We start from the raw sequence: 13,414 nt of genomic DNA, 5'->3' as shown, positions 1-13,414 counted from the left end.
TATTGTCATAAACTGCAATAAGCTGCTACATTTTATTTATAGTATTATCTAGTGGTCGTTGAGATCATTCGTTTAAAATACCCATATAGTGATCACTGTCCATTCGTTTAGGGTTATTCGTTTACTTGTATTCACCTATACAAGAACACCTTTGAATATGATCTACCCATAAACTGCATGGCTTATGTTAACATCGTTGGTATGTTATACAAAAAACATGGATTTTTTCCGCTCTTAGACAAAGGAATTTTGACTTATGACAATTGCAATGCCATATGGTCCCAGGAAGGTGTCATCTATCTTTGTATAACAACCAATTAATTTCTTCATTCATAGTTTAGCCCTGGATATATTTTGTTATGACGAATGACATAGGGAAATTAATTTTAAAAATATTACCCAAGTTTGATACTTTCACGGTTTTTAAATTCATATTGCTACTTATCAATCTTCAAAGTTGCATATGCATACTCATGAACAAAGTTTATTTCATATCTTATTGAACAATGGAAGATAACTTTGCAAAATAGTGTCAATAAGTTCACATTGAAACCTTTACTCGTTCTTTGTTTAAAGTTTGAAACAATTCCTTAAACATTGTCCGAGTTGTGCTCCTGACAAAATATGGTTGCAAAAAAGGAGTTGATAATGGGATGATATTGTTTTGTAATATTGAACATTTTATTAACTTAACATTCGTCTTTAGATGACCGTAACATGCCTAAAACATGGAGTGTAAAGCCCTGTTAAGGGGGTTATTTTAAGGTATCTGATTTACATTTATGTGAACCGTGGGTACCTTGTGACCCAATATTATGTATATTATTATCAAAAGAAAAGGTTTCATTAGTTTCATTAGAAAAGCAAGATTATTTACGAAGTAAACATACCTAAACCAATTACAAAATACAAATAATAAGTTTAAGAGTGTCTCGGTAATTTATTTTGTATATCATTAATTAGAAGGCACCGCAGTTTAAACTGATATCAAAACTAAATGGGGTCACAATACATAACCATTAAAGTAACTACTGAGTTCTCGATAGAAATACAATTAAGTGTTTACATCGGATAATTGTATATGTTTAATTTGTAACATCACAACTCTGCATTAATTGTATATGTTTAATTTTTAACATCACAACTCTGCATTATTGGATGGATTTTTATTTTTTATAAGGTCTTGAAATCCCTGCTATTGAGATAACTTAGTCTTGCGAAAGTGGTTTTAAATCGTGGCTTCAGAGAACGGGTAAGAAAAATATGAAGAAAGATATGGCCACGATTTAACATTCTTCGAAATGAAACAACTCGCTCTTGTCGACATTGTGCTACGGTACAATCAGTGTCTTTTAAATTTAAAACTAGTAAAACGTTGACGTAAAGGGATATTTTTAAAACATACATACTAGTTTGTCGTTTTTGTATTCCTGAAGTAATGTGTTTGGGTAGCATAATTTAACACAATTTAACTAAAATGCCGGCAAGATATAGGTGAAAAGAATCACGGCTATTTATCGAGCATGTCTTTGATGGGCTAGAGGTAATGATTCGTTGTTGTCCGTGTCAATAGTGACATTCAGACAATTTGAATTGATAAGTGGCTGTTTTAATGTACCACATCAAGTAAGTAAAAAACATACGCGCGACCCAAACTCTTACGCGCTTAAGAATGAATACACCTTTGCAATATATTAAATTATATTCATAGTTGGAATCTGGCCAGTGATGGGGAAACCAGAACAAACTGACATCCTAAGATATATATATAAATACGCTAAAATTACATGTATTTTTTATTAATTAAATTGGCGGTCTGGTTTGATTCATGTCCTTTCAAGCAAGAACTACTTTAAAGGTAGTACGTATCTTAAACGTACAAAACACCAAACAAGATGTTGTCATAATATATGTTAAGTTTAGGTAAAAAGACATGAGCGAAAACTTAGTGGAAACGCCATTGAAGTATAATTCTTAAAAGAAAATATAAAACGCTCGGTCTCAGCATAATTAACTGAACGGAGACTGAAACTGACATGCAACTCTATTAATTTGAACGGAACGGAACAGAAATTTTATTCGACTTAAACATAAAAAGCTCATCGTCATAACAATATACATAAAAGAAAAGACATGGCATATGACAATTATAACGTAAGTTCTATTAATAGATCAATCAAAAGTTTGATATAAATATTGCGAGAGTGTGCATAACAGTGTATATATAATAAACTGCTCCACGTTGGTTAATACAGCCGCACGGTTCATGGTTCTTAGTATATACAACTTTGTGGTTAACTGTGTAAGGATATTAATAATACAAACAAACAACTATAAAAAAACACAAAATCAACAAGAATATTTGAACATCTCGTATGTCCTTAAGTTTGAACTTAACAATTTTGAAACAATGATCAGAACAGAGAGGGGAAAATCATTGCAGATATTTGTACTATATTAAGGATTCACATAATTTGAATAACTTATCTCCAAATAACGCTTCTTTAGGATGGATTGGTTATTACTTTGCATTAACACAATATATTTCTTTAAACTCGTATGAGTGTAGTAATACTTCGGAATCTATTGACGTTTAAAGTCTGCATATACTTGACATTTGAGGACAAAATAAAACTCGTCCTCATTATCATTTAAATAATATAGTGTACATTTTCTTTCATTCCCAGGAACCTTATTGTGTTGACCTATTTCTATATTTAGTTCATAGGATGAAAACCGTAGCTTAGATAAAATGCTTCTATACTTTGTATTTTTAACAGGTCTGAGATATGAGGATTGTTTTAATTTTGTCTTAAGTTCTTTGAACACCTCTGGAGACGAAGACAAATCTAACCCAGACCTCAAAACGCTGATATAATTATCTCTTAGTCTACGTTTTAGTACGGGAACAATAACGTCCATTTTACCTACCCAGGGTATAACCACATACAATAAGGGAACAGAGAATTGGAGCATTTCCCTAACTTTTGATGCCCAGTTCGTAGAAGAATGATTTTCAACACTATACATTTGATACTGTAATATAACATTTTAAATACAATTACCTTGCTTGACTATATCAAGTTTTAAGAAATACTTAATCATTCTTACATTTCTTTCAATATCAAATTGTGACCTATACAAAGCTTAACATTTGGTTGTCTGTTTCACATTTAATACACATTTACAAAACTGTTTGTGGACTCTTTCTACCACGTCCGAATTTTCGTATATACCCCAGCCTTCAGAACCATAGTTAAGGACTACTGATAATACGTATGCATAAACAAATAAACAATATATATATATATATATATATATATATATATATATATATATATATATATATATATATATATATATATATATATATATATATATCTACTTAGGGCATTAAGGAGACCGTATATTTTTTAAGGCATTAAGGAGACAATTTGTATATTTTTTGTTTTATACTTTATTTTGCTTTTTTATTAATAATTTAGTATTGAAATGATCATTTATTATGAGTACAAAATTTAGGCTTCTTAAATTAATTAACAAAAAATATACGTAATTTGCGGTCTCCTTAATAATTTGTAAGTATGTTGCAGGTTTTAAGGGGACCGGTATATATGTAGAAGGGTTTATGGAGACCAGTGTATATATAATATTATTTTTGAGGCATTAAGGGGACCATCCATATTTATGGCATTAGGGGGACAAATTATATATATCTTACTTTTGACAGTGAAGGCTCCCGTAACCTTAAGAGACAACTTGGTAATAGTATTTTTATAATTGTGTATAATAAATCCACAAACAATGACCAGTCGAACGGGAGGACTGCAAATTTCATAGAATATTCATCGGAAATCTTTTACAGACCATCTCATTCATTAAATGCAAGTCAGATTCAGTCACTTGGTCTCTGTACCGTTTGATAAACAAATATATAATGACCAGGGGCGGATCCAGGAATTCTCGTTAGAAGGGGGCGTTACTTATGGGCATTTGCAGGAGGATTGAGGGTTACTCAATCAAGAAATTTTTAACAATTTGTAGTCGGAAATGATGCATTATGTGTATATTTTATTATTTTCTTCTCATATATTGACACAAAAAGTAAACTTGGACGATTTTAGAGGGAGCGCACGCCAACTGCACCCCCTTCTCAATCCGCTAGTGAATGGTGACTTAATATTTGATATATTATGGTGCTTGTAAAAACAATACAAGCTTCGTCTGAATACGAATGTGTCTGTTAACGCTTGAATATTTAGCTCATGATTAAAGAACATTGTTGATTGAGTTCATTGTGACCCATGGAAGTTTTTTTTATTAAATTCCAACTTGCCCTTAACTTTTACTTGCCTAAAACTTTAACCTAAGTCAATCAGGGGCCATAACTTGTATTAAGGATATGGAGTTATGTAACCTCATTGGCTGATGGTCCTGAACAATTGTGTGAAGTATTAAGTCAATTGAATGAAGGGTATAGAACGCCTTAACCAATAGGCTACGACGGTAGACGGTTTTAATGCATGTACCCAATTGCAGATTCAGGGGGGGGGGGGGGTCGGTCCCAGCGGGACCGTTCTGAGGGAGGGACGGATGTGGAAAGATTAAACCCATGAGTTTCACGTACCCCTTCTTAAGTCAATTCCTGGATCTGCCACCGATATCTGTAATCAGATTTGTTGTTTCATAATGTTATAGTTCCTTTAAACAGTTTAAACATGTTATGACATCAACATAAACAGACGCATGTTCAGTAAAAAAATACTCTGTATACAACGTTCTCGTACTCCAGAGCAATGATGCTATGCATTATATTTATCACCATCTGACTGACTGAGAAACTGCCAAAACTTTTCCGTTTAAAGAGACTCTCTCATGTTTTGGCACCAAACATATTTTTTCTCGTAATGCATCTGAAAACACTTACATGCATATTTATATTACTCCTTGGTACTGAAATTTCAGAAATAATAGTAACCAGGTTGATTTTCTTTTATACTTCAATTGCATTTTTAAAAAAAAAACGATTGAAATATTAAAAAATAATCTTGTTCAAGTTGGGAGCAAGCACATAGGGGTGCAGATAACACATAGAATAAAAAACGGATCGCTTATCCACTCGCCCACAGGGACTCATACTAAGGTGTTGAATATTTCAACCTTAATGGAAGTTATTGGTTTATCACGTGATTATGTCAATCAATTGATTGTGCAATAGCCTTTTGTTGAATCGGGTTAGTAACGCATTTCCAAATATTGGACTTCAAAGACTATATGTTAGCACATATCAACATTTATTAAAGGGTTTCAGCCATCAATAGCTTAGTTTTAACACTTCGTTTGATACGCCATACTTTATTTCGTAATAACAATCTATAAAATCCAAGTAAAAGATGCATTTTTAAAAGCCTTAACGCTTCGCTTATATTAACTCAAAAACTCATGTTCGAAAGATTTAAAAAAAAGTATGTCATAATCATATCCTCTTTAGCGGCTGAGGAAGCCGGTCCAAACCATTCACATACTTTCCGAGTTTCTTAATACGAGGGTATAGCCAGAAGTTCGTGGAATTGCTTAATACAATAAACACATTTTAATATTTTTCAACGAACGTCAGCTCGCTATAAAATCTATTTCAGCTGTAAATGACATATAAAACTTCAAACTGATACATAAAATATAAAGGAAACTACAGCTTTTTCATTAACACGAGATCAGTATCAGTTCAAACGTCAGAATCTGACGTCAACGTCATAACTTATCAAAGTAAGAGCCGTTCGCCTCAACAGAACGTCGATGTCTCGCTACCCACTGCCGGTAAATGTCACTGAACCACTCTGACTTGTAAGAATACAGGCGTGTCTGAGCTTCACTCTGTAGTGCCTGAAAGTCATTGAAGCGTTTACCTTTAGTTCACATTTAAGTTTCGGAAATAGGGCAAAATCGCATGGTGGTAGGTCTGGCGAATAAGGGGGGTGGAGAAGGATCTCCGCTTCAAGCTGGATTGTCGCGGTAGTCTGTGCCTCCTCCGATCTATGCTCTTAAATGCCATCGCCCTCTACAAGTCACACCTCAAAACCTTAAATGGAGAACATAACTGAGGCTTATAACATTTGTCGCGTATTGCGTACTTCATCAAATATTATAATTAAAACTAGCACTTATTCAATCCCATATTTTAATCATAAACTTTTTAAAATATTGTTTAATGCAGATTTTATCAAGTCCTAAATATTAATAAAAATGAATTTTGTTATATATCACTTTACCTTCGAGTAGGAAGCATCCGTCACAGATTGGCTCTGCAGAACTACATGGAGTAGGATTACACCTTGCACATCAAAGAAGACAATGGACATATACTTTCCTATCGAGCAGGATGGTCGTGCCTTCTTCGGAGGCGGGGAACCGGTAGTCTTCCATTGACTACTTTGCTGTTTTGTCTCAGGGTCGTAATAAAACAGTCAGGTTTCATCGCAAGTGACTATCTTCTCAAGAAAACGGATTCCTTCCTTTTAGTACCGAGCTAAGAATCGGGGTGATTCCCGTACTCTTTTGCTCATCTCATCTTCTGTCAGCAGCCGTGGAACCCAACGCGCACTCACTCGACTCATTTTCAAACCATCTTTCATTATCCTCCGTACCGACCCATAACTCATGTCCAACATCTTGCATATTTCATAAAGAGTGACTCGACGATCAGCGTCAACGATGTTTTTCACGGCCTCGACGTCACACTCTGTAGTTTGTGAAACCGGTCGCCCAGACCTCACGTCGTCACAAATGCTTTGCCACCCCTCACTGAACCGCTTGTGTCACTTGTAAACGAGCATTCGCTTCACTTGAGTTTCACTCGATGCTTCATTCATCAGTTTAAGTGTTTGCGATGGAGTTTTCCCTAGGTTCACACAGAACTGTATCACTGCCCGTTTTATCAATCTGTCTTCTGGCGTCATTTTAAACAAAATTTAACTATACCGTTCAAGCTAAAATGTTTCCTTTGAAATAAACAAACAAACGCACTGACTTAAAACTTCACTTCATCACACGTTATTAACGTCACGTCAATTGTGCAAACCTTCGCGCCGTTTTATTGCTTTCAATGTGAGTGGTCAGCAAAACAAGATATTGTCATGGGTTATTTTAGCAACTGCGGAGGAATGCGCGACCACCTGTTTCCATAGTGATCACTACGTTGTCGTTATAACATGCTTTACGATGAAACTCGCATTCTTAATTTCAAATTACCTGATTATTATTGTATGAAAGTTTAAAAGATATGCTGCATATTGTTTTCATTTTATCAAGCTTTTCCACGAAATTCTGGCTATGCCCTCGTATATAAATCTCTTATAAATTTGCCAAATAAAATTCAACATGGGTAAACAATTATAAAAAATAACGTATTCTTTGTATTGCAACATATTTATAAAAAAAAATAGTCACTTGAATCAAATGAACATTTTCAATGTACTTTCTTTCTCGCGGAAAGTGGACATTTCATCTTACTCCAACAAGTGTGGGTATGGTTGACTCTCTTCGTGACTGAAATCAACTTTTTTAAACACTTGGTGCATTTCAAATGTAGTCCATATAAACATCCCCTTCAGATTTTTTGACGATTGCATTTCCATGGGAGATCACTGCGTAGGATAAACATACAAGTGTTGTTTAGCCACACTGTGGTTTCAATTATGTCAGGGGCGTAGCTACCCTTCTATTCATGTGGATTCATAAATGTTCTGGGGGGTTCGGGGCAAACTTGAAAAATTTGAAAACCATGGTGCAATCTAGTGCATTCTGGGCGTTCCGATGTGCATTATTTAGTACTGGAAAATAACCAGTTTTAGATTCATGTAGTCAAGTTCGCATACTGCAACTTTGGTTGATTTTTTGTCAGAATCATGTGGATTCAGCCGCGAATTCACGTATAGGCGGCTACACGCCTGTATGTTGTGCATATGAATGTATAATTTGGTTTAAATGATGCATCCTTAATATAACACCTTGCTGCTACACCAATAGAAACTTCATGGGATGTTAATAGTAAAAGAACTAGCACTGACGTTCCCATTTTTGTCTGGGTCATTTAAATAATAGAAAACAATTTACAAGATAAACAAACTAAATTTGTTTTGACTTCTTTAATGAATTATATAAAAACATTGCACAAAGATACCATGACACTTTTAAACAATAAGTATGGTTGTCAATTAAACAGTATGCTAGCTTTAAAGATTTAGGCAAACCATTGGAATTTTACAGCGGTCTTAAAAGGTGTATTTAAAGCTGCAATCTCACCGATTGATCGTTTTGACTACCGGTACTCTTTTATTGTTTGTCTATAAATGGACAATTTTTTTGCATAAATGTCTAGACCCAATTTTAGGTGATATAAGACTGCTGAAAAAAGATCAGATTGCAGTTTATCATATTTATGTTAAAAAATGATGTTTTATGGCTAAAAGCATTATGAACAATTTAATGTAAATGAAATTTTCGGCAGTTTTACCAAACATTTCTGATTGGTTCTATTGTGAATTATCTAATATGACTGAATTAAAGGAATGATAACCAAATCAGCAGATTTTGAGACAATTTTGTGTCTAAACTGACAATCTATAAGAGTGCAGCTTTAAGTGTTAATCTAAAGCTTCATATACACGTTGTTATATTGTCCATAACTGTTTAAAAGGTCTCATGTACTAAATAAGATAATAATTTTCATACAAAATCTAAAATTGATCAAAATAAATAAAGTACCATTATACCTATTTCTTAATAGTGCCGTTTCTCATCTGACAATACCATTCAAAGCCATCATTTCAACTATGAATTTATTTTTAACTTTCAACTTTTCTATAGCATATGCAACAAAATATACCAAAAATACAAGCCATGAACAATATGATTGTTCAACTTGCATTATCTTTGGCCTTTTGAAATGACCATTTTCCAGTTTTGTCTATTTGTAAGTTATGCCCTGAGGAATAAAGTATGACTGTATGAATCATAAAAAAGGAATAAAAACACTAAAAATATGCCCCAACCCCTGTAATTTCTAATACAGTAGTAAAATCAAGAAATTAAACATTTAGAGCTGCACTCCCACAGTTATACCGTTTTCACACCTTTTTTGTTTTGGAATGAGCATTTTTTGGCGTAATTATCTGCAAACCAATGATAAAAGATTGCTGACAAAAGATCAGATCACAGATTTCATATTTCCGTTCGAAAATTAATGTTACTAACGGTTTAAGAAAAGTGCATAAAACATCAATGTTTTAACTTAAATAGAAAAATCTACCATTTAATTTTTCACAAAAATTGGATGGTTCCAATCCAAGACAAAAAATAAGAAAAGTTGTCAAAACGTCCAAAATGTGAGAGTGCAGCTTTAACGTTTGAAAGTAACTCTGTTTGCCTCGTGCCCCTAAACAGGGTTTAATTATATTATATGCCCAGTGGGTTTGTCCCTGTATATTTGATTGTATGATTGCAGTAATGGATAATGGTCTTATTATCTTCTGACAATTTTTCACCAATTTTAAAGAAACAGAAAACACATATTAAGCTCATATAACGCTGTACAATTTAATCTCATTCATTAGGTTGAGAAAAATTCCCTAAAAATATTAATTGTGGAAACATATCTTATTTAAATACATACAGGAAATGGCGACATCATTTACCCATTAGTATGAAAAATGCAGTTTCCTGATATTTGAATAGCGGTTCTTTATTTAAGCATCTCAATTCATTCAACATACACATAGTATGTATCAAGTTTCAAAGGAAACCAAATCATTGTAACAATTGTTTTCACAAACTTCTTTTCCTAGTTTCAACTTTTGAGACTTTTTGATGAGCCTGCACCTTCCCCCTCTTATGCTGTGGCTTCAAGCAATAAAGCTACCAGCTCAAGTTGCACAACTGGTGAACAAGACTGCTGATAGTCGACAAACTGCACACTTGATGCCATGATAAATCATGTCCATCGACTTCCAGAATGAAGAAATGACACAGCACAGAATTGATTTCAATTGGACCTTTCTGTACTTTCATCCCCTTGTTGTAGTCAAAGACTATATCTAAGTGTGCAGTGCGGGATCTTGAGAAGCTTTCTGCTCCTCTGATGAAGTAAGTTTGGTAGATAGTGAAACTCCGGTCTACTCATATGCCTGGACACCTGTGATCTATGTCTTCTTGTGTGTGCCCAACCATCACCTGAAAAGAATTTAGAGGATTTAGTTAGTGCTTGATTACAAGTCAATGTGACAAAACAAGGTCTTTCATTTATGCCACCAAGAACTAGTATTCCAAGTTTCATAACTCGTATGTTAACTCAAAGCAATTGAGCAGAAACTGTTTGGTAATTAATTTTAAGTCACTGCTTCCACTTATACTATCAATAATATTGAACGTGAACTGACTGACCCAAATGCTATTCTAAATATTTTTTATGGGCAGAAACCTAAATCCTATTGACACCAAAGTAATCTAATTGTATGTCTTCACAAAACATTCTACAACAATATTTGTCAATTTACCTCAAAGATTGATTATTGTTTTTTAGTCAGACAAACACAGAGATGGCCCTATATCGCTCACTTGATTTGAGAAAGGATTCTAACTTAGTTATTGTTTGGACACTTACTGAACACTTTTGGTCTGACTTTATTATGCAGCTGGTGAAAATATTAAAAGTCCCTGTATAATGGGCTTACAAAAACATGAAGAAAAAAATGTATTTGTTTAAAAATTACAAAGGGCCATAACTCTTACAATATTTAAGTTTGTATTTAGCAGAATAAAAAGCTTTTCCTAAAATACAACCTTAAAACTATATTTACAAGTAAAACAAATTTACAAGTAAAACAAAAAAAATTTGCAAACATGTTTTTTTGTATCTGGTTTTTGAGAGAGAATGATCAGAAGAAAACATCACATATTCACAATCATATTAAAAAATTATTTAGTCTTTTTTTCAAAATTATATTCTATTTCAAAAACACTGCAAAAGACAAGACACTTGCTTTCAATTTATTGATTTAATACATTGATGATTATCAATTCTTATGAAGCGAGATGGGTCTTACACTGTAACCGGTGCAACCTGCATGTTCTTAGTTGCTCAGTTATTACCTTTCTTGAAATTCTTCTCTTGATTGAGCCACGCCAAAATGATGGGAGATGCTTTTGTTTTTCCATTGAAATGTATAGCACCTCTGTGTTTCTGTTTGTCTCCTGAAATAGTAAAAGTTTATTTATAATAATAACAATAATAATAATCAGTGACTTTTATTGAAATTATTTTCACAGATTGTGCCTTGCACATTGGGGACAAAGTTGACTTCTGAGGAGAAGATTTTTCCATATAGACATATAGCAAAAAATAGCTCCGCACCCTGGAGCAATGTTTTTTATGAATCAATATCCGGTGAAGAAAATTCATACAGGGTATTGAAATATTTTTTTGCTTCAAATGAAGACTTTTAACAAAGATAACTTAACTACCTCTTCATCATATTAAATAAAAATTAACACAGTCTATGACGCACACGGAGCCCCACATTTGATCTTTTACCATAGTTTGATTGAGAGTTAAGTTTCACATCGACAAGTCTTTACAGGTCTATTAAAGCTGCACTCTCACAGATTGAACGTTTTGAAAAAGGTTATAATTTTTATCTTGGAATGAACCAATTTATGCGAAAGTGCATGGAAACCTGTGATATAAGACTGCTGACAAAAAATGTCTTTGAATTCCCGTCAAACATGTCCGAACCAAATTCAAACTTTGGATAATCACTGTCATTCACGATGAAATTCAGCACTTCTTGCCCAGTATATATACGTTTACTTTAAGTGGAAGGCAAATTAAAACAAACACATTTGTCCGAAAATTAATCAAAATTTAAATAGGATTTGTTCACGTAATTTTCAAGAATCAGGAAGTGAAATAAATGTTCTCATGTTGCCAATTTAGTCTCGATCATCTAGACGCTTGTATCCGGATCTATATCGTTCTTCGACTCTAATTAGAGTGGCTGCATGATTGAGACTAGCCGGTTCTTCGATAATTGTTACGATCGAACAGTGGTTGAAAATGTTAAGTGAGACCAGTTTTTTACCTGTTATTGAACAAACTGTTATGTTGGCAGGACTGTCCTCCTCAGCAATGCAAAGAACAGCAATTACTGGCTGGCACTCTGTAAAATGGCGATTAAAACATTATGTCCAATTAAAACTGTCCCATTCTAAACAATCCATCAGCAATATATATAAATGAGCTGCGCCATGTGGAAATGTGTCTTGGGAAGTTGACATCATTCCATGTAATGATGTCATAAAGATGAGCAGAAGACATTACTTACTATGCAGTAAAAGTTCTTACTTTAACAGTAAAGATATCTTATTTTGGAAAATTAATCAAAGTGAGCTCTTTAATGTCATGTTTCTACAGTACCGTTAGTCTTGTACACATCTATGTTACATATATAAATAATAAACAGGAATAAAATGACGAGTTGTGTACACACTAATTCCTCCTTATGTACTGTGTAACTCAAGAAAAACAATCCATAATACTAGTAAATCTCTAGAATTCCCTTACTTTTCTCGCTGTACAAAACTGAATGAGGAGTTGCAAACAAGCAGGGCCATAAAACTTTTGCTATTTGAAATGTACCACAACAGCAATTTAAAGACAGTGATACTCATTGATGGAATAGGCACTTAGACAGCTACATTTTCTGAGATACATACTTAAGCGGCTCTGACCAAAGTAAAGAATGAAAGGTCCACAAGGCCAATTATAATTATACTAATTTGATTTTAAATCACCCAAAAGGCTTTCTACACATAATGGTTCCTTAATTTAAATCTAGCCTCCAAAGTTGTGATTTCATTGAAAGACTTGAGATACCTTATTTAAAAAAATGACGAAAAGAAAGCTTAAACGCAGAAGTCTGGACGGGTATACGAGCCTGGAAATAAATACACAAAAGCTCACCATGCTGCTAAGGATTCTTATATAATTCCCGGCCCCAGTTCAGCTGGAGATGTTGATTCCACACGGCTGGATAACCGGCCCAGTGCACCCAAGCTTCACCATGGGCAGTATCTGCAAGAGGAGGTTGTATATCTGGGAAAACGCATTTATAATCAATTTGCGAAAGTTCTTATCCGCCATAAGTAGTGAACATGTATGTGGCTTATAGATCATCTGAAATGAAGTTTAATAAAGGAGACAAGGTTCGGTCTGGGATCTAAACCTGGATTTTGATGCTGAAATAGTAAGTTTTGTTCAAATGAAGTATAAACTTAAAGTGAGTACAGAGATATCTTGAAGCCCAGATTTATCACTTACCTGAAGTTTGTAGGGCTACAATTGAGAGCTTTGCTGTAAACT

At 33.8% G+C, this 13,414-nt stretch overlaps 1 long non-coding RNA gene across 1 annotated transcript; it reads right to left on the bottom strand.

Moving 5' to 3' along the window:
• Positions 1-11,171: 11,171 nt before the first annotated feature.
• On the bottom strand, positions 11,172-13,129 carry LOC128221116 (uncharacterized). Its single transcript, XR_008258892.1, has 3 exons — positions 13,016-13,129; positions 12,135-12,212; positions 11,172-11,247 (listed from the first exon to the last, which is right to left on the bottom strand). It is a non-coding gene; the product is annotated as an uncharacterized LOC128221116 (long non-coding RNA).
• Positions 13,130-13,414: the final 285 nt, after the last annotated feature.

The sequence above is a fragment of the Mya arenaria genome, chromosome 16 (assembly GCF_026914265.1).
Source record: "Mya arenaria isolate MELC-2E11 chromosome 16, ASM2691426v1".
Taxonomy (NCBI): Eukaryota; Metazoa; Mollusca; class Bivalvia; order Myida; family Myidae; genus Mya; species Mya arenaria.
This window is presented reverse-complemented; position numbering and strand designations above follow the sequence as displayed.